This window comes from Suncus etruscus, chromosome 19 (genome assembly GCF_024139225.1).
Source record: "Suncus etruscus isolate mSunEtr1 chromosome 19, mSunEtr1.pri.cur, whole genome shotgun sequence".
NCBI classification, from domain to species: Eukaryota; Metazoa; Chordata; class Mammalia; order Eulipotyphla; family Soricidae; genus Suncus; species Suncus etruscus.
This window is the reverse complement of record NC_064866.1, coordinates 14,155,140-14,178,646: the sequence shown is the minus strand read 5'-3', so window position 1 is coordinate 14,178,646 and position 23,507 is coordinate 14,155,140. Positions and strand designations below refer to the sequence as shown.

Genomic DNA, 23,507 nt, shown 5'->3' with positions numbered 1-23,507 from the left:
TAGAATTCTTCCACTCAGTCAATCCTGAAACGGAAGCAAGATTATTGCAAACCAACTTCTGATACTTACCAGCTGCTGAATTGGATCACGCTTTAACTCTGCAAGAGGACACGATGAACTTATTTTCTTTCATGTAATGAAACCAGGATCTTTCATGGTCAGTAAGAGTGGGGAAACATCTGGATTCATTGACTGCAACAGACCTTAATAGTCTATAACTCGCTGGGGGAAAATTGTGTGTATCATATTGTCATTTTGCATCTGTTACTCTGATTAGGATCATTGTAATACATTCAAATTCATTAATGTTGGCTACTTTGGAGCCCTAAATAATTAATGGAATCATAGGTGTCTCCCTAAGCAGAACCTGATGGCACTGGGTATTAAGCAGTGCTGTGAGCAATGAATAAACAGCTCTGACATAGCTGCATCTGTTTTGCAGACACCTTCTCTTGTATCAGCTTTTCTTCACTGGGCTAGGAGTAAAGGGCCAAGCCAAGACCAGAAACCAAGGAGAGCAGAAATCATACTCCACTTAGCATGGTAGTTTTAAATGCAGGAAGCCAGGCCACAGCTTATTCGAGGAATCACAAATCCCCAGATTAAGCATGAAACAGGAGAAAGGGGACTGATAATCAAAATTTTAGTAGACACCAGTAATTATTTTGTGTATAAAAACTGGGAAGCCCTGGAGTTTGATTTCTTGCCCAGAAAAAGAAATGTCCACAGATGGGGAAAATCTGATGCTGTGAATTCTAGTCCACTTGAATGTTATCACACTGTATGTGAATATTTCTTACCCTTAGTGTCTAAAGTCTAAAGGGAAAAAATAGTCTCTCATGAATTATTAAAAAACATCACCTGCCTCTTCTGTTTTATTGATTATTCTGCCCATTTCAGAGTGTGCTCTAAATCTGAAATGTTGGCCATTGTAGTACAAATGTTAATATTCTGGGATTTTGTAAGAGCAAATTTAAAGAGAAAAAAAGAAAAGCCAATTTATTAGGCTTCAATTAAACACACACACACAATTAACTATAGAAGTGCTTATCTCTCAATATCCTGAGGACAACAATTCTTGATATATTTTCTAATGTATCTTCATTTCATCACAGTAGAGAGCTATCCAAATAAATGGCATATCCTGAGGTCCTACAGAGGTCATGAAAAGATTCATAATCTACACAAATTGCAAGTGTTAATAAAGATAATGTCTTAGTCAAGAAGTGCGGAGTTAATAAATATTTGTAAATTGTCTCAAAGTTCAATAAGAAGAGAAAGAAGGGAGGAGAAAAATGAAAGTAGAAAATAAAGAGGGTGAACAGGGACCATGAGAAATAAGCAAGAAACTCCAGGGCCAGAGAGATAATATAAAGGTCAAGACATTTTCATATTTGCATGTAGCCAACCCAGGTAGAATCTCTGGCATCATACATGAATCCACAGAACACTACTAGAAACGACCTTTGAGCACAGAGTAGAAGTAACCCTGAGCACTGTTGGGTGTTCCCTCTCCCCCATACAAATGAACAAGGAAGCATGATGCAATTTATATACTAGAAACCTCTCTGCTGGGGTGGGCCCAGCTTTCTTACAGGACATTTCAGAGTGTCTTGCAGAAATATTCCTGAAAAATTTAACATCCCTTTGTAGGGTTACAATCAAGAAATCAAGCTGTTAGCATTGCTTAACATAATCAAAGGGACTCAAAGTATTCCAGCAAACTAACATCTTGAAGCTCTTCTCTATATTTCTTTTCTCTATAAATAATTAAGTGTATTAGTTTGTAACCATTCTTGTTAAGCTCAATAAGATGTCAAGCATTTATTATTTTAGTTTAATATTCACTGTCACCTTTCTAGATTACAATCATCATTGGATGAGGAAGCTAACTATATAACAAGAACAGTCATCATCTAATGAGCTGTGGAGTCAATATGTGAACAACAGTCAACGAAGTCCAAAGTTAACATTTTTACTTTGACTCCTGTATTTCTTTAGCTCAGAAACTTTTCTTCTGGTAAAAAGAATCAAGTTAAGGGGTGTATCTTTGATTTCATAGCCACTTTGACTAAATAAGAGATGCAGAGAGATATAGAGAATTTTCATTAGCACTTTAGCTAAATATCTAGATTTGGCTGAGGACAGATGTTGAGTTTCTAAAAAAAAAATGGATGGTACCAGGACCAAACAGTCATATTAACGTTGAGTGAAAATAAAAAATGATCAAACTTAAACAACAGAGTTGATAACCAATCTGCAACAAGCTATACACAGAGGGGACCGAGCAGTATGGGGGGCAAAGGTGGGGGATGTTGGGAACAGGGGTAGAGGGAGGAAAATACTGGTGGTGGGAATGGCCCTGATTCATTGTCACTTTGTACCTTAAATATTACTGTGAAAGATTCATAATTCACTTTTATTACAATAAAAACTAATAAAAATAATAAAATAAAGAAGAAAAGAGTTTTGATTTTATTGAGTATAACTTACATATATACGATAGACAATAAATAATTTAATTTTGACTTTGCCAATCAGTATTCCCAGTGCTAAATATAATTTCATCCAATACATGAGAAATGCCTAATAAATTTTTATTAATAACTTTATTTAAACACCTTGATTAAAATATGATTGTAGTTGGGTTTCAGTCATGTAAAGAACACCCCCCTTCACCAGTGCAACATTCCCATCACCAATGTCCCAAATCCTCTCCTCCCACCACATCCTACCTGTACTCCAGACAGGCTTTCTCCTTCCCTCATTCATTGACATTTTTATGATAGTTTTCAATGTAGTTATTTCTCTAACTGCACTCAAAACTCTTCCAACCCTCCTCTCTTTTGTCTTTCAGAATTATTGCAAAATTTTTATTTTTCTTAAAATCCATAGACGAGTGAGACTATTCTACATCTATCTCTCTCCCTCTGACTTATTTTACTCAGCATAATAGATTCCATGTACATCCATGTATAGGAAATTTTCATTACTTAATCTGCTGCATAATATTCCATTGTGTATATGTACCACAGTTTCTTTAGCCACTCATCTGTTGAAGGGCATCTTGGTTGTTTACAGAGTCTAGCTATTATGATTAGCGCTGCAATGAATATCCGTGTGAGGAAGGGTTTTTTGTATTGTATTTTTGTGTTCCTAGGGTATATTCCTAGGAGTGGTATAGCTGGATCGTATGGGAGCTCAATTTCCAGTGTTTGGAGGAATCTCCATATTGCTTTCCATAAAGGTTGGACTAGACGGAAAATGCCTAATAAATTTATGATGAATAGAGTAATGAGCTTGCAAATGGATCAATTTACAAAAAAATTAGCAACCTCATACTCACAGATAGGAAATCTTTGCACCTTCACCAACACACCAACCCCATGATCATCAATCTTTTTTTCCAAACATTGCTTCCCAATCTTCTGCACAAGTGTAAAAGATCCAGTTATTGACAAGAAGTTTATGTAGTAGATTGTGATCAAGATCAATAATAAATAAGATAGGAATCATGAACATTCCTAGCTGAGGACTCACATACCACCAGGGTTTCAGTTCTTGGTCTTTTTTTTTTTTTAATTTCCTTGTATTGGCCCTTTTCTATCTGAATTAACCTTGACCTTTAATCATTTGTTCTTTGACATAAAGTATATTAATCTACAGCATAGTTTTTCAAATCTATGAAAACTTTCTCTTAAATACTCCATAGTTTAAAGATCATTCTTGGGAGCCTCGGAGATTGCACAGTGGGGTAGGGAGTCTCCCTTGCATGCAGTTGACACAGGACAGATGGTGGTTCGAATCCCGGTACCCCAGGTCCCCCGAGCCTTCCAGGAGAGATTTCTGAGTGCAGAGTCAGGAGTAAACCCTGAGCACAGCCTGGTGTGACCCAATAAATAAATAAATAAATAAATAAACAAACAAACAAATATTATTCTTGTGTTAGAAAGCTGGTAGAGGGGTTAAGACTTTTGCTGCCAATGCTGGTTCAATCACAGGGAACCATATCTTCTAAGCTCAACCAGGTGTAGTCTTTGAGCAAAGAGCCAGGAGTTAGCCTTGAGGAAGCTGCATATGTCCCACAAATGAAAAAAAAAAAAACAAACAAATAAACAAAAACAATCTTTGTTAATTGAAGTTAATTAGAGATCTGAAAACCTTCTGATAGTATATGGAACTCTCAAAGCATTTAAGTCTGTAATCCTTCAACTGAGTAGAAGCTCATTACATGGGCAAGTATAGAAAGATCCACGTTTAGTAAATAGATTCTTTAGTTCAAATTTAAATTGACAGATGCCTTAATGATGGAAAAACAGAGGACAAGAAGTTAGATCTAGCTTGAAAAATTTATATTACATGTGAGTTTTGAACAAATCATTGTTATACTAAAGCTGTAGGCCAACTGAAAAGAGAAGTGTTAAGCTCTCAACTAGATTAGAAGTATAAATACATGTCATTTATGATAGTCTACTTATTTACTTAAGGTTATATATTCCATAACCTTTCATATATTATAGTTTATAAATTTGCCTTTTATCAACAAGGTTGTGAATTACTTGAAGAGGTACATAAATTTTCTTCTTTTACCTTTTCCATTGCTTCTAGTATTTCATTACATAGATTTATATGTACTTAGACACATACAAACAAACCCTGACCAGTAGTCAACTGGACTGCAGTAAATGAATGTTTCCCATATCAAACATATGAAAATTGTCCTAAAACTTATACTTCTTTGGTAACTGGAACAATATGGTGTTATGGTTATTTTTCCCTTCTGTTTATATATTTATATATAAATTATATATATTTTATATTTTATTTATTTATTTATTTGTATTTTGGGGTCACACCTGGCAGTGCTCAGGGGTTACTCCTGGCTCTACACTCAGAAATCACTCCTGGCAGGCTCAGGGGACCATATGGGATGCCCGGATTTGAACCACTGTCCTTCTGCATGCAAGGCAAACATCTTACCTCCATGCTCTCTCTCCAGCCCCATTCCTGTGTGTTTGTTTAAAATAACCCATACTTCCTTTACACTAGGTTAAAAATTCTAATGATCTTTTATATGATGACCCCAAGTGAAATTTTATTGGAAATGGAAAGTATTTCTTTTCTGTTTGTACTAAGTATTTAAAGAGTGCTGACAATTAACAAATGAGTTAGAGGCAACATCTGCCTACAAATCAGATTCACCAACTACAAAAATAATATCAGATCCACTTAACCCAAATATTCAGGTTTCTTAAACTTAGTCATTTTGTTTACTTACCTTCCTTTCATATGTGTTCTATTTATAAATTGTTCCCATCAAATGATATCAATATAGTCTCCCTTATCTAGTGCCACTTTGCAATTTATTCTTACCTACAGGGTAGCCACCATAGGTGTCATAACAAATGCCACCAATTCCAACCTTCTAAATATGCAAGTACAGCTTGGAAAGAATCTTTGTATTATGGTGTTACATGCTAGATTTAATGTGAATGTTGTAGTTTGAAGCGAAAATTATTTGTACAGCTGGAATGTAACATTTGCATAAGTTACAATTAAAGGGGGAAATATAATTACAAATTTTCAACTTAATTTGAATGTTTTTTAAAAATGCTCATTTGCCATAAGCAACAGCTTGCAGGCAAGCAGAAGACAAGCTCACTCAAAGTTGCAGCCTTTTGTCTCAGTAGCAGTCATGAACTCATTTTGAAGGGTTTGCTTTAACACCTCAATCCCAACAGTCACCAGCATGGAGATTCCAAGGTACAAGGCACCATTTGTTTTCAGAACAGGATTACAACATACACAGTGATTCATAAATTTTTGCATCTTTTGTTTCTGAAATGAAGTGGCAAGTAGCTTCGAACAGGGTTGTTATTTCTCCCAAGGAGCAAATGAGCAGTGGAATTTTAACTAGTTTTATTCTCTTTCAGTTCTCAGATCTGAGATCTTTGGTCACAATTATTATACAATGTTTTCCTCATATCGTGATCTCTTTAATGGCCTGAGTTTGTGCTGCTTTACCTTCTTAATTACATATCTTTTCTTTTTTTTTTTTTTTTTTTGTATCTACCTTCTGCTAAAGGCAGGTCATTCTTCCCAGACATTGATTCTGTTAGATGTCTCTTCACCCAGACCATTTGTTTGTTTGTTTTCAGGATTTCTTTTCTAAGCAGGAAAGGAATCCTTTTATTATCCTCCTAACATGAGAATCGAAAATTTCATAAAATACTCAGTACAGCATGTTTTCTTGAAATCCTGATTCCCCAAAGTCATGATAACTATGGTTATTATGTAATATGCATTGTATCATATCAGTGAGTCTTGAAAATGAGATAAAATTATTCCATTCAATCTTCTTGGGGTAGGGGAATGTATCCCAAAAAAACATGCTATTATTATGAATTATACAATTAACTACATATAACTTTCTATTTTCCTGATCCTTATTTTTATAGCTATCTCCAAACAATAAAAAATCAGCTTTAAAAACCAAAAAAAAAAAAAAAAAAAAAAATGGGGCCGGGCGGTGGCGCTGGAGGTAAGGTGCCTGCCTTACCTGCGCTAGCCTAGGAGACGGACCGCGGTTCGATCCCCCGGCGTCCCATATGGTCCCCCAAGCCAGGAGCGACTTCTGAGCGCATAGCCAGGAGTAACCCCTGAGCGTTACCGGGTGTGGCCCAAAAACAAAAAAAAAAAAAAAAAAAAAAAATCAGCTTACACTCTTGGGGGCAGGGGGAATGAATTATAAAAACTAGTCCTTTCTTCTACCTTTCCTGAATCTCAAAAGTAAATCCTATAGCAAAGAAAATATAGAGTAATAATATAATCCTACTTTATCTTTTTTTTTCTGAGAAAGCACAAAGTAATCACTTGATTAAAAGCATTATGAAGAAATATATTTTTGAAGTCACATAACCCTGTTTTATTAGTAAATTACAAATATAGACTAAAGAGAGGACCACCACACCCTTTTAGGAAAATATATTGTTACCGAGAATGCTTTGCTAAAACTAATAATACTTTATATATGATTCCTTGTGAATAGTCATCTTTAGTGCATTTGACATCAAATCACTCAAAACTTGGTTATAAATTGAACATATTGGACATATATAATCAAATCTATATTTTTATTTTATGAAAAACTATTCCAAATTTAAATAAAATTATCTGGAGTCTGTATACTCTCCTATTAACTGCCTGATTTCTGTCCTTCCCATTTTTTTCCCTCTGGTGGACTATGGAAAATTGCATCAAATCCCAAGTTCAGAATCAAAGGCAGAAGACAGAAGGAAGCTATTTCTTAGAATGGTATTTCCCAAATGGTGGCATATGAACCAATAGTGAGATCCTTTTAGTTGTCATAAATACAAATATTTTTATTGCTATCAATATTTTAAAATATACCAATACATCAAATTTATGACTTTACCAACTATATTCTTATAATTAATTGTTTTTATATTGATATAAATAAAATATTAAATTATTATAGATAGTATACAGAAATAGCTAAATAATGAAAGAGGTATATAAATGACTACTGTTAAGGTAAAATTATCCAGAAAAAAATCACTTGTCCATTGAAAGTTCTTTACTTTAGTCTTTGCTCCTTCCTTTCTTCTTTTCTTCCTTCTTTCTTCCTTTGTTCCTTCCTTTCTTCCTTCCTTCCTTCGTTCCTTCCCTGCATCCTTGATTTCATTATTTTTTTCTTCTTTCCATTATTTCTTCTTCCCCCTTTTCTTTCCTTCCTACTTTCCTTCCTTTCTTCATTCATTCTTCCTTTTTTTTCTTTTCTTTTAGAGACCACATCTAAGGTGTGTTTAGGCCTTACAAGGGTGTTAACTCAGGATCTCACATATCCAAGGCATATGCTCTACCATTGAGCTCTTTCTATCACTCCAAGAGCTGAGATTTTGTAGAAAGAATGTATTTCTCAAATAAAAAATTGGGGGAGGAAATTAAAATCCTGAGTGATAAAATATTTTTATTTTTTCTTATTGACTAATAAGAATATTTATCTAAAACATGCAAACATCTCTTCCCCCACCCCACTTTCTACATCCCTCACTCACTGACATTGTTATGATATTCTTTTTTGGGGGCGTGGGGGATGTCCAATGCCCCATTGGAGAGGAGAAAAAAGAAAAGGGCATTGGTGATGGGAAGGTTGCACAGTGAAGGAGGGGGTGTTGTTCTTATTATGACTGAAACCTAACTACAATTATGTTTGTAATCACAGTGTTTAAATAAATAAATTATAAAAAAATAAAACATGCAAACTAAAACAAACAAGGAAAAATAAATAAATAAATACATAAATAAATGTGCCATAGCACAAGAATTTTTGAACTTTCGTTGTTTGTTTTGGGGCCATACCTAGTTGTATTTGGAGAGTATTCCTGATTCTATGCTCAAGGATCACTCTTGGAAGTGTTCAGTGGACTACATGTTGTGACAGGGACTGAACTACATCTAACTATGCAAGACCTTACTCTTTGTATTATCTATCTAGCCCAACAATGATTTTCTTTTAATGCAGAGAGTAGAGAGAAAAATCAATATGAATAAAAGAAAAGTTATGGAGGATGTAAATTTAATAAAATAGAGAAAACAGTACAAGAGACCAATGAGGTCAAGAATATAACCTTTAAAAAGAAAAACAAAATTGGCAATCTCATAACAAGACGATCGCTTCTCAGCCTTTGGGCTAAGATCAAGTGTAGTATCTGTTCTTATCAGTTTAATAACAAGACTCCCTCTTAGGGGGGGTATAAAAATCCTAATAAATAGAACCAGAAGTGAAAGTTGAAAAATTATAATAGCACAGAAGTACCAAGGATTCTAAGAGAGTATTTGAGCAGCTTAATGTCACTAAGTTTGAAAACATAGAAGTAGCCAAATTCTTTTTTTTAACTTGATAGATTGATTGATTGATTGATTGGTTTGGGGGCCACACCTAGCGGAACTCAGGAGTTATTCCTAGTTCTGCACTCAGAAATTGCCCCTGGAGGACCATATGGGATGCCGGGAATCAAACCAGGTCCTTCCAAGGTCGGCCACATGCAAGGCAAATGTCCTACCAGTGTGCTATCTTTATGCCCCACCCCCCCCCAAATTCTTAACCTTACAGCTTCCTAAAATTGAATCAGAAGTAAATAAAACAAGTTTAACAGTCTGTTGAAAGCCTAATCACAAGTCTAAATGAAACAGTAATTATTAGTTTTCCTCAAAACAAAAGCCTAAGCTCAAGTGATTTTACTAGTGAATTCTACCAAACCTTCAAAGATGACATATAGCTTATCACTCTTAAGCTCTTCAAAAAAAATTTGAAAGTAAGAAAATTCTTCAAAAGATTGTTTTAAGAATTCAACATTACCCAAATACCAAAAACAGAGATATCAAAAGGAAAGCAAATGTAAACCTTGATGACCAAATTGGATACATTAAAAAGATCATCACTAAGTGAAATTTAATCTTGGCAGTCTAGGGATTCAAGGATATGTGCAAATCAATGAATGTAGTGTACCACAACTATAAAAGAAAAGGTAAAGATCATGTATTATGTCATAAAACAGAAAAAAATTTGACAAGATTTAGCATGCTTTTAATGATAAAATTGTAATTAAAAATTATAATTATAAAACTAATTATAAGACTAGATATATACATATCATATAGCTTTCCTATGTGAATTATATCTCAAATACTAAAGCAATATGTGTATATCTAGTTACATCTAATTCCATACTCAATGATTTTTTAAATGAAAGTTTTTCCTTTAAGACCACGCAAATTATATGAATGCTCACTCTTATCATTACTAGTTGACCTATTATTGGATTTTCCAGACATAGCAATTAGTCAAGAAAAGGGAAGCAAGACAACCAAAATAAAATTTTTAGAAAGCCTAAAAACTCCGCTTAAGAATCATTAGAAATAATAGACCAGTAAAGTGGCAATAAGGGTTTTCCATAGATCTTAAATCAATATGGAAAAGTATATTTTATTTCTAAAAATGTCCTTTATTAATATATGCAAACAACTAGAAGGGAGAATTGCACTTATAATCACATCTAAAAGCATTAAGAAGGAGACCAGGGGCCAGAGTGATGGCACAGCGGTAGGGTTTTTGACTTGCACACAGCTGACCCAGGAGTGACCTAGATTCGATCCCCCAGCATCCTATATGGTCCCTCGAGCCAGGAGTGATTTCTGAGTGCATAGCCAGGAGTAACCCCCGAGTGTCACCAGGTGTAGCCCAAAAACAAACAAACAAAAATGGAGACCAGTAAGAGTTAAGCTGTGACAAGCAGTGGCCAGTTTGGATTAACCTCTGGGTAAGGGTACATGAATCAAACCCAGAAGTAGGTTGGGCAGATAAAAAGCTTGGGGGAAAATATCCCCAGTTTGGGATTTGGAGAGAAAGAAACTCTTATCCACTGCCAGTGGGAATGCCATCTAGTCCAACCTTTATGGAAATGATATGGAGATTCCTCCAAAAACTGGAAATTTAGCTCCCATACGATCCAGCTATAACACTCCTAGGAGTATACCCTAGGAACACAAAAATACAATACAAAAATCTCTTCCTCACACCTATATTCATTGCAGCACTATTTACCATAGCAAGACTCTGGAAACAACCAAGATGCCCTTTAACAGATGAATGGCTAAAGAAACTGTGGTACATATACACAATGGAATATTATGCAGCCGTCAGGAGAGATGAAGTCATGAAATTTTTCTATACATGGATGTACATGGAATCTATTATGCTGAGTAAAATAAGTCAGGGGGAGAGAGAAAGACATAGAATAGTCTCACTCATCTATGGTTTTAGAAAAATGAAAGACATTCTAGCAATGATTTTCAGATACAAAAGAAGTAAGGGCTGGAAGTTCCAGCTCACTTCATAAAGCTCACCACAAAGAGTGATGAGTGTAGTTAGAGAAATAACTACATTGAGAACTATCCTAACAATGAGAATGAATGAGGGAAGTAGAAAGCCTATCTAGAGTACAGGCAGGGGTGGGGTGGGGAGGAGGGAGATTTGGGACATTGGTGATGGGGGGGGTTGTTCTTTACATGACTGAAACCCAACCATAATCATGTTTGTAATCAAGGTGTTTATTAAATAAAGATATTATAAAAAGAAAAAGAAAATATCCCCAGCTTGATTTCAGTGGAGTGAAACCAGCTTGACCACAGATACTCCAATTTGCTACACATTTCTTCCAGTCAAGGAGCTGTACCACAACACTTAATTAGAATACCATACATGTTTTTATTTCTACTCGATGTTCATACGACTTTTGGTCTTGGTGCCCTCCATTAAAGTGATTAGAGTTAAACACCAAATCCAAAGCCAACTACAACAGAATCGATACCCAATCTACAACAAGCTAGATACAGAAGGGATCACTTATACTAGCAACCCGGGGTGGGGGGCAACGGAGGGGCAATATGGGATACATGCTGGGAACAGGGGTGGAGGGAGGACAACATTGGTGGTGGGAATGCCCCTGATTCAATGTCACTATGTACCTAAAATACTACTGTGAATGATTTGTAATCCACTTTGGTCAAAATAAAAATTATTAATTAAAAAAATAAAATAAGCTAATAGGCCACTCAAAGAAAAAAAAAGAGTACCATATATGAAAGTTCACAATGAGAAAACTACGCAAAACCTCATCACACCTTGTGATTAAAGAAGCTAGTTATGAAAATCCAATGGATATATGCCACCTACATAACATTTCTGATCAGGATTTTAGAGAAGATATGCTACAAATGTTAATAAACTTAGATAAATATGGACAACCCAGAAGATTCAAGAAGATATGAGAGTAGAAATGAGAAAAGTTTAAACAGAAATATCTGGGCTGAAAAACTTTGTAAATAAAATGATAACCTCACTTGTAAGCCTCACCAGCAGAGGAACATCCTCTGAGAACAGAATCAGTGATATATAATATGAGCAGCATAATAGATGCATATAACAGAAGAGGCGGGAAAAATCCTCAAAGAAATAAAAAAATAGAAACAATAAATATCTTGGATACACTCAATAAAAACAACATAAGTATCATTGGGTTCCCAGAGACCCAGGAAGAAAACCCTGTATGCAACCGTATTCTGGATGCCTGAAGAGTACTAGCTAAAAGAAACCCAAAGAAAAGTACCCCAAGACACATCATAGTCACAATGACGAATCCCACAGATAGAGATAGAATACTGAAAGCAGCAAGATCAAAAAGGGAAATTACATACAACAAGACATCCTTAAGATTTACAGCAGATTTATCACAAGCAACTCTCAAGGCTTGAAGGCAGTGGGATATAGTGAAAAAAAACTCAACAAAATGAATGCTTTGCTGAGGAGAATACAACACAGCCAGACGTCCACTCAGGTTTGAAGGAAGAATACACAGCTTCATGGATAAATAACAGCTCAGAAACTTTACACACTCAAAACCAATCTTAAAAGATCTAAAGGATCTACACTAATCCAAGGCAGACTCAATAAACACAATAAACTTCTATAATAAGATGACACTTAATTCCCTGACAATCATCTCTCTCAAAATCAATGGACTAAATGCACCAATGGATCAAAATTTGGAATCCAATGTTCTGCTGCATGCAAGAAACACATCTGAATAGTCAGAGCATACATAGACTCAAAATCAAAGGTTGGAGGACAGTCTTTCAAGAAAACAATTATTATTTACAGGCTTGGGTGGCCATACTTATACCAAACAACACAAACTTTAAGCTTAAAAGGTTATAAGAGATAGATATTTCTTAATATAGAGGGATCTGTACATCAGGAAGAAATCACACTACTACCAATGAGGGTCCAGCAAAATATCAAAAACAGTTGCTGATAAATTTAAAGAAAAATATTGATAACAACACAATAATAATAAGAGACAAACATTTTCCTGTCCCTGAATAGGTCAGTCAGGCTGAAAATCAGTAATAAACTACCTCTGAAGGAAAAAATGGAAGAGCGAGGCTTGGTAGAGATAAATGATGATGATGATGATGATGATGATGATGATGATGATGATGATAGATAGATAGATAGATAGATAGATAGATAGATAGATAGATGATAGATAGATAGATAGATAGATAGATAGATAGATAGATAGATAGATAGATAGATAGATAGATAGATAGATAGATAATATAGATATCTATAGATATATACAAAGGGCTCTCCATCCCCAAAATGCTGAACACACTCTTCTCCAATGTACTTGGGACATTCTCCATGGTAGACCACATGCTGGGACACAAAATATGACCCCATAAAAATTAAGAGGAGGGGCCGGGCGGTGGCGCTAAAGGTAAGGTGCCTGCCTTGCCTGCGCTAGCCTTGGACGCACCGCGGTTCGATCCCCCAGTGTCCCATATGGTCCCCCAAGCCAGGAGCAACTTCTGAGAGAATAGCCAGGAGTAACCCCTGAGTGTTACCGGGTGTGGCCCAAAAAAAAAAAAAAAAAAAAATTTAAGAGGATAAAATTTATATTGACTACCTCCTCAGATCATTATGCACTGAAATTAGAAGGGACTTACAAACAGACTCAGAAAAATAACTTTAGTAAGTTTAACTTTAAAATTAAAAAGGGTATTTACTTTCTAATCTCCACAACATATACTGAGCCTATGCAAAAAAAAAAAAAAACTGCCACACCTGACCCCTTCCCCTCCCTTTTTCTCTCTCTTTTTCTTTTTTTAAAAAATTTTATTATATCTTTTTATTATATATTATTTATATATCTTTTAGATAGGGACTCCTGCCTTTTTCAAAGAACCTTGGAATCACTATGTTTTACCTCAAATTTCTACATCTTTCTACAAATTGAGAAAAGAATGAAAAAAAGTGGATGAGGCCCAGGCGCCAAGTGGTCTCAGGTGCATTGGGTAGAAAAATATGGTCATAACTAAATACCCAAGCCAAAGTCAATAAAAATCAAATCAAGAGACTCAAACTATAACAATATCAATGCAAAATGGACCTGTTACACTGGTAGTCCTGGGGGCTAAGGGTGGAGGTATGAGATGCATGCTTGGAACTCTGGTGGAGGGAGGTCAACACTGGTAGTGGGAATGGACCTAATTTACTGCCACTATATGCCTAAATTATAACTATAAAGGACTTTTAATTCACAATAATCTCAAAAATATTTTTAAGTTCACTACCAACTTAAAGAGGCAAAAAAAAAACTATATAAAGAAATCTACAAAATACTGCTTTAGGAAATAAAAGAGGACACAAGAAAATGGAGACGCATACTCTGTTGATGGATTGGGAGAATTAGCATCATTAAAATGGCAATAATCCCCAAAGCATTGTACAAATTTAGTGCAATTCCTCTAAGAATACTCATGACATTCTTCAAAAAAATATATCTACACAATGGAATATTATGCAGCCATTAGAAATAATGAAGTCCTGAGTTTTGCTTATACATGGATGGATGGGCATGGAGAATATTATAATTTGTGAAATGTGTCAGAGGAAGAGAGAAAATAAAACAAATAATCACACTCATTGCTGGGATATAAAGAAAATAAAAGACAGTATGGGGAAGATATTCAGAGACAATATAACTAAAGATCAGGAGGAGCATTCCATGGTAGGTAGCTTGCCACAAAGAGCAGAGAGTGAGGTTAGAGTAGAGAAGGTCTAATATGAAAAGCAGAAAGATTTAAGAGAGAAAAGAGAAAAAAGTAAAATGCCTGTCCCAGAAGCAGGTGGGAAAGGGTGAATGGGAGGGATGATGGTATCAGGGAGGGTGAGAAGGAAATTGTTGACATTGATGGCGGAAATATGCACTGTTGAAGGTTATTATACATTGTGTGACTGTAACTCAATCATGAACAACTTTATCCATGAAATAAAAACTGTATCATGGGGCCAAGGAGATAGCATGGAGGTAGGGCATTTGCCTTGCATGCATAAAGATAGTGGTTCAAATTTCAGCATCCTGAGTCCCTGCCAGGAGCGATTTCTGAGCATAGAGCCAGGAGTAACCCCTGTGCACTGCCGGGTGTGATCCAAAAGCCAAAAAAAAAAAAAAAAAAAAAAAAAAAAAAAACCCTGTATTATGAACAAACTTATCATTTTATATTAAAAATAAATAAATATGTACCTAAAATATTATTGTCAACAATATGTAAACCCCTATGATCAAAATAAAAAAATTTAAAAAATATTAAATTACGGCTTACGAAAATAAATAAATAAATAAATAATAAAAGCATTAAGCAACTAACAAAGGAAATTATCTGATACATTGAAACTTATGTTACTGTTAAATGAAATTAAAGACTATAAAAATATTCTGGGCCCATAGATTATAAAAATTAAAACTGTTAAAATATTTTTTTTTTTGGTTTTTGGGTCGTACTCAGGGATCACTCCTGGCTCTGGGCTCAGAAATTGCTCCTGACAGGCTTGGGGATCATATGGGATGCCGGGATTTGAACCACTGTCCTTATGCATGCAAGGCAAATGCCTAACCTCCATGCTATCTCTCTGCCCCAGAAAAACTGTTAAAATATTGATCATGCTACTCAAAATATTTGCAAATTCAATGTAACGGGTAATAATAGTCATTTAAATTTTTCTTTTTTATAGCAAAGAAAATTGTATTTATTATTGAGCCATCAAGTTTTGTTAATAGTCAATGCTGCCAATACCATATCCAGATAATATGACCATTTTTTTACCAAGTGCCCTTCTCTTTGCTCAAGACTTACATACCTGTCCATGAAAGATTAACAATAAGAACCAATCTAACACCTACACTAACTTATACTTTGGTGATTGTAATGTAGATGGATCCTCAAACCTCTGATTTGGGAGAACTTATGTAAGATAACAAAACAATAATTTAGAAGTTTTAAGTCTCCAAAGGAGATTCTCAATGTCTGAATAGAAATGGTTATAAGCAGTGGAATTTTTAAGAAGTATCTTCCATGTCCACATCCTGTTGCAATTCCTGTAACGTTTTTTCTTCCAGTTGCTTTCCTTTGCCTGCAACAGGGGCATGGATAAGATGGATACTTTGATTTACTTCTTTGATGTCCTCAACTTTCTGTAGTTCTTTATTTTTCTTCAACCTGTTCATTATAAATTTAGCTTGCCGTTTCTGCTTGATCTCTTCTACTCTCTTCATTGCATCAATAGTTTTATTCCATAGCTCTCACTGGTACTTAATAGGTTAGTTTCTTCGTTTTTCTAATTCAAATAAATTATCCACAGTAAGCTCTTTACCAGCTTCTTTCTGGAAGGCTTTCGTCCACCTTTCTTTGCGAAGATTGTGCTTCTTCTTAAAGTTTTTATGACACTTGGATTTACAGAATCTGAACACCTTGAAATCGTTCCGGACGAACATCATGCCATGCCGGGATAGATGGGCCAGGAACAGAAATAACATTTTTCGATCCTCATCTTGCACCCGCATTGGACCAGGCTAAATTTCCCATATAAATAAAATAAATATAAACAAACATTACAACAAAAGTAATTTTAAATCAAAACTTAATAAAAATAAAAAATATAGAACATCAAAAAGATGAAAAAGGAGATAAGAATAATAGTTTCCTAACTTCAAACTACTTACAAATCATAGTAATCCAGTAGAATAAAAATATACATACAAATCAATGAAATAGAATTAAAAGTCACGTATATTAATAATTAACAAGAAGCATACAATGGAGAGTTAACAAAAGCATAGAGCGAAGTGCAATCCTTCCCCCAAATTTCTTTTTACCTAATTTCTTCTTTTGGTATGTAAAAGCCCACCTGGATTACAGTGCCATCCCGCACCCTGGTAGGTGGAATTCTGGAAAATAAAGAAAAAGTGCTGGCTTTGTGGGTGAGGGAGAGTCAAAGAACATGGTGCATAGACAGCAGGTCAGAGGCTACACATGGCAGAGAAAGGCCATGAGGAATAAAGCCAGCTGACTCCAATGAATATCTTTTCTGACTGCTGTGTATTATTTCTCCACCATTATCCTGCTTCATCAGACCCATCTCTCTGATGGGTTAGAAACATGGTGCCTGAGGTGGCCTCACTCAACTCAAGGAAACCCTAACCCTAATTTTTATTTTACAATGAAGAGGAAAATTGTCTTCAACAAGTGGCATTGCAAAAGCTAGATAGTCATAGGCACATGAGCGAGCATACACAACACACACACACACACACACACACAAACCACATATAAATTGGATACCTATCTTATATCATGCACAACAGTAAACTCAAAATGAATTTAACTCTTAGATACTATATCAGAAACCATAAAATACCTTAAAGAAATCATTGAAAAATATTCCATAGTATTGGATTAAGTGATGTCTTCAAGGATTCAATTCAAGAGCAAAGAAAGAAATAAACAAAAATGAGCAAATGGGATTACATTAAACAAAACTGCTTCACGGTGAAAGACACTACAGTTGAAATAAGACATCCTACTTATATCAGAGAAAATAGTCTCATAACACACCTGACAAAAAGTTAATATTGAAGATACATATGGAAGTCACAAAACTCAACAGACAATCCTGACAAAATATGATAAAATGAACTTCAAAGATACCAAAGAAAGTCTTTTTATATTGTGCTCGTGGTTATTGTTTGGTTGTTGTCTTTATTGCTGTGGTGCTTTTTTTTTAATTTATTTAAACACCTTAATTACATACATGATTGTGTTTGGGTTTCAGTCATGTAAAGAACACCACCCATCACCAGTGCAACATTCCCATCACCAATGTCCCAAGTCTCCCTCCTCCCCACCCGATCCCCGCCTGTACTCTAGACAGGCTCTCCATTTCCCTCATACATTCTCATTATTAGGACAGTTCAAAATGTAGTTATTTCCCTAACTAAACTCATCACTCTTTGTGGTGAGCTTCCTGAGGTGAACTGGAACTTCCAGCTCTTTTCTCTTTTGTGTCTGAAAATTATTATTACAAGGGTGTCTTTCATTTTTCTTAAAACCCATAGATGAGTGAGACCATTCTGCGTTTTTCTCTCTCTCTCTGACTTATTTCACTCAGCATAATAGATTCCGTGTACATCCATGTATAGGAAAATTTCATGACTTCATCTCTCCTGACAGCTGCATAATATTCCATTGTGTATATGTACCACAGTTTCTTTAGCCATTCGTCTGTTGAAGGGCATCTTGGTTGTTTCCAGAGTCTTGCTATGGTAAATAGTGCTGCAATGAATATAGGTGTAAGGAAGGAGTTTTTGTATTGTATTTTTGTGTTTCTAGGGTATATTCCTAGGAGTGGTATAGCTGGATTGTATGGGAGCTCGATTTCCAGTTTTTGGAGGAATCTCCATATCGCTTTCCATAAAGGTTGAACTAGACGGCATTCCCACCAGCAGTGGATAAGAGTTCCTTTCTCTCCACATCCCCGCCAACACTGTTTATTCTCATTCTTTGTGATGTGTGCCATTCTCTGGGGTGTGAGGTGGTATCTCATTGTTGTTTTGATTTGCATCTCCCTGATGATTAGTGATGTGGAACATTTTTTCATGTGTCTTTTGGCCATGTGTATTTCTTCTTTGTCAAAGTGTCTGTTCATTTCTTCTCCCCATTTTTTGATGGGGTTAGATGTTTTTTTCTTGTAAAGTTCTGTCAGTGCCTTGTATATTTTGGAGATTAGCCCCTTATCTGATGGGTATTGGGTGAATAGTTTCTCCCACTCAGTGGGTGGCTCTTGTATCCTGGGCACTATTTCCTTTGAGGTGCAGAAGCTTCTCAGCTTAATATATTCCCATCTGTTAATCTCTGCTTTCACTTGCTTGGAGAGTGCAGTTTCCTCCTTGAAGATGCCTGTAATGTCCTGGAGTGTTTTGCCTATGTGCTGTTCTATATATCTTATGGTTTTGGGGCTGATATCGAGGTCTTTAATCCATTTGGATTTTACCTTCGTACATGATGTTAGCTGGGGGTCTAAGTTCAATTTTTTGCAAGTGGCTATCCAATTGTGCCAACACCACTTGTTGAAGAGGCTTTCCCTGCTCCATTTAGGATTTCCTGCTACTTTATCAAAAATTAGGTGACTGTATGTCTGCGGAACATTTTCTGAGTATTCAAGCCTATTCCACTGATCTGAGGACCGGTCCTTATTCCAATACCATGCTGTTTTGATAACTATTGCTTTGTAGTACAGTTTAAAGTTGGGGAAAGTAATTCCTCCCATATTCTTTTTCCCAATGATTGCTTTAGCTATTCTAGGGTGTTTATTGTTCCAAATGAATTTCAAAAGTGTCTGATCCACTTCTTTGAAGAATGTCATGGGTATCTTTAGAGGGATGGCATTAAATCTGTATAATGCCTTGGAGAGTATTGCCATTTTGATGATGTTAATCCTGCCAATCCATGATCAGGGTATGTGTTTCCATTTCCGTGTGTCCTCTCTTATTTCTTGGAGCAGAGTTTTATAGATTTCCTTGTATAGGTCCTTCACATATTTAGTCAAATTGATTCCAAGATATTTGAGTTTGTGTGGCACTATTGTGAATGGGGTTGTTTTCTTAATGTCCATTTCATCCTTATTACTATTGGTGTATAGAAAGGCCATTGAGAGTGAGTGAGTGAGAAATGGCTGCAGGTGAGGGTTTCCAGGGAGAGTGCTGACTGCTCTACCTGCAGAATCTCCACCGGGCTGTGCTTCTTCTGAGGAACTGAGCACCGGAAGGGAGCCCTGTCCTACCCTTCTCTGTCTTTCCTGAACTCTGGAAGCTCTCCTCAGAGCCCTGGGAAGCGAACCCCAAAGAAACTACATTCGGGAGCTACCCAGCGAGCCAGTGGGTGAGTGAGAAATGGCTGCAGGTGGGGGTTTCCAGGCAGAGTGCTGACTGCTCTACCTGCAGAATCTCCACCGGGCTGTGCTTCTTCTGAGGAAACTGAGCACCGGAAGGGAGCCCTGTCCTACCCTTCTCTGTCTTTCCTGAACTCTGGAAGCTCTCCTCAGAGCCCTGGGAAGCGAACCCCAAAGAAACTACATTTGGAAGCTACCCAGCGAGCCAGTGACTCTCCTCAGAGTCCTGGGAAGTGAACCCCAAAAATACAGCATTCTGAAGCTGCCCAGCGAGCGAGTGAAAACTACGCCTGACCAGTGGGGCCCGACTGTGGAAAACTGTGAGTGCTGCCTGTGTGTGTCTCTCTGCTATCCTGCTGCGTAAACCTCCTGAGAGTGGGCTGAAAAGAGGCTCCAGAAGGCACTTAGCTCCAATTCGCTACGCAGCCGTGCGCTCTTTCTAAAAAAAGAACACCATCACAAGAAGAAAAAAGCCACACTAAGAACTGTAATGGATCACAGAAGCAAGAATTTCTCTCCAGACTGTCTTCTCTGCTGCGTGCTTGGGCCTAAGATTTGATCCTGTGTGAAGCTTCATCCACGGAGGACTCCCCTACCTTGGAGGCAAGTCGGCCCATCCAGAAAGGGCGGAGCCAGAGAAGTGTGTTGCCTGCATCATATAGAAAATGAATACCACCACAACACATAGAAAAACCCACACTACAAGTGTGACAATGGGGAAACAACGCAGGCCAGCATCAGACATAGAGAATGAAGATGACAATTCTGATGACCAGTTAACGACCAACCAACTAATCAATCTCTCAGATAAGGACTTTAGAGTAGCAATATGGAATATACTCAAAGAACTCAAAGAAACCATGAATAGAATAGAACAGAACACTAATAAAAATCAAGAAAATATGAAGACAGAAATCACAAAACTCCAAACTGAAATAACATGTCAAATAACAGGCCTGAAAAAATCAGTAAACGAAGTGAATGACAAAATGGATAAGCTCTGGGACAGGGTATCAGAAGCTGAGAATAGACTTGGTGCTGTGGAAGATGAGATACATAACAATTCCATACAACAGGAGAGATTGTAAAAAAACTTAAAAAAAATGAACAGACAATGAAAAAATTAGTCAAAGAATGGGAACAGATGAAAAGAGAGGTCTATGATAAGATCAACAGAAACAACTTAAGAATCATTGGAGTCCCAGAGACCCAGGAAGAAAATTTCCAGGAAGAATCAACGGTCAAGAACATCATTAAAGAGAAACTCCCAGAGCTAAAGAACATATGTGATCAAATCCTGCATGCTCGAAGAGTACCAACCAAAAGAGACCCAAGAAAAACCACCCCAAGACACATCCTAGTCACAATGACAAATCCCACAGATAGAGACAGAATTCTGAAAACAGCAAGATCAAAAGGGGAAATTACATTCAAGCAAGCATCCTTGAGATTTACAGCAGACCTGTCACCAGAAACACTCAATGCCAGAAAGCAGTGGTGGGATATTGTGACAAGACTGAATGAAATGAATGCTTCACCTAGAATACTGTACCCAGCAAAACTCACTTTCGGGTTTGACGGAAGAATACATGGTTTCACAGACAAAAAACAGCTCAGAAACTTTACAGACTCAAAACCAGTCTTAAGAGAAAAACTGAAAGACCTAATCTAAGACAAGACTGACCAAAAGACACACCAAATTTCGATATAAAGATGGCATTAAATCCCAGGACAATTCTTTCTCTCAACGTCAATGGACTAAATGCACCAGCTAAGAGACACAGAGTGGCTAAATGGATCAAAAAACTCAATCCAACCTTCTGCTGCCTACAAGAAACGCACCTGAATAGTCAGAACAAACATAGACTCAAAATAAATGGCTGGAGAAAAGTTATCCAAGCAAACAACACCCATAAAAAAGCTGGAGTGGCCATACTAATATCAGATAATGCAAACTTTATACTCAGGAAGGTTGTAAGGGACAAAGATGGATATTTTATATTAATCAAGGGGTATGTAGAGCAGGAAGAAATAACTCTCCTAAACATATATGCACCAAAAGAGGGGCCAGCAAAATATTTAAAACAACTGTTTACAAATCTGAAAAACAATATCAATAACAACACAATAATTGTGGGGGACCCCAACACTGCTTTGTCAACACTGGATAGGTCAACCAGACTGAAACCCAACAAGAATATACTAGACCTGAGGAGAGAAATGGAAGAAAGAGGCCTAGTGGATATATATAGGACACTCCATCCCCAGAAACCTGGATACACATTCTTCTCCAATGTACATGGGACATTCTCCAGGATAGACTACATGCTGGCACATAAAACATACCTCCATAAGATCAAGAGGATAGAAATTTTGCAGACTACCTTCGCTGACCACAAGGCTCTGAAATTATTTGTGAACTCCAAAGGGACTCAGAAGAAACACTTTAACACCTGGAAGTTAAACAGCCTCATACTCAATAACCAGTGGGTCCAAGATGAAATCAAGAAGGAAATCAAAAGGTTCCTGGAAACAAATGACAATAAAGACACAAACTATCAGAACTTATGGGACACAGCAAAAGCAGTACTGAGAGGAAAATTTATAGCTTTGCAAGCACACATCAGGAAGGAAGAAGGAGCTTACCTGAGTAGCTTAATGACACAGCTAATAGAACTAGAAAGTACTCAACAAAAGGACCCAAAAATAGGAAGACAGAAGGAAATAACAAAGCTGAGAGCAGAAATCAACGAAGTGGAAACCCAAAAAACAATCTGAAAGATCAACGAAAGCAGAAGTTGGTTCTTCGAAAAAATAAACAAGATTGATAGACCACTGGCAAACCTAACAAAGAAAGAGAGAGAGAGAAACTTGATAACTCGTATTAGGAATGAAAAAGGAGAGATCACTACTGATATGACAGAGATTCAAAGGGTAATCAGAAACTACTTTGAAAAACTCTACGCCACTAAAAATGAGAACCTGGAAGAAATGGATAAATTCTTGGACTCTTATAATCTTCCACGGTTGAAAGAAGAGGATGTAGCATATCTAAACACCCCCATCACCATTGATGAAATAAAAATGGTAATCAAAAGTCTGCCCAAAAACAAAAGCCCAGGCCCAGATGGATTCACTAATGAATTCTATCAAACTTTCCAAGAGGAACTACTACCAATCCTGGCAAGACTCTTTCATGAAATTGAACAAGTGGAAACACTCCCAAATAGCTTTTATGAAGCAAACATCACCTTGATACCTAAACCAGACAGAGATGCTACGAAAAAAGAAAATTACAGACCAATATCGCTGATAAATGCAGATGCAAAGATCCTCAACAAAATCCTGGCAAATAGGATTCAATACCTCGTTAAGAAGATCATCCACTACGATCAAGTAGGTTTCATCCCAGGAATGCAAGGATGGTTTAACATCCATAAATCTATCAACATAATACACAACATCAACAACAAGAAAAATAAAAACCACATGATTATATCAATAGATGCAGAGAAAGCATTTGACAAGGTCCAACACCCATTCTTGATCAAAACTCTCAGCAAGATGGGAATGGAAGGAACCTTTCTCAATATAGTTAAGGCCATCTACCACAAGCCAGTGGCAAATATTATCC

General features: G+C 36.5%; 2 pseudogenes; one reads left to right on the top strand and one right to left on the bottom strand.

The window, feature by feature from the left end:
• The first annotated feature begins 8,693 nt into the window (after positions 1-8,693).
• Positions 8,694-8,803, top strand: LOC125997853 (uncharacterized; annotated as a pseudogene).
• Positions 8,804-15,744: 6,941 nt separating this feature from the next.
• On the bottom strand, positions 15,745-16,477 carry LOC125997377 (probable ribosome biogenesis protein RLP24; annotated as a pseudogene).
• Between the last annotated feature and the right edge of the window lie 7,030 nt (positions 16,478-23,507).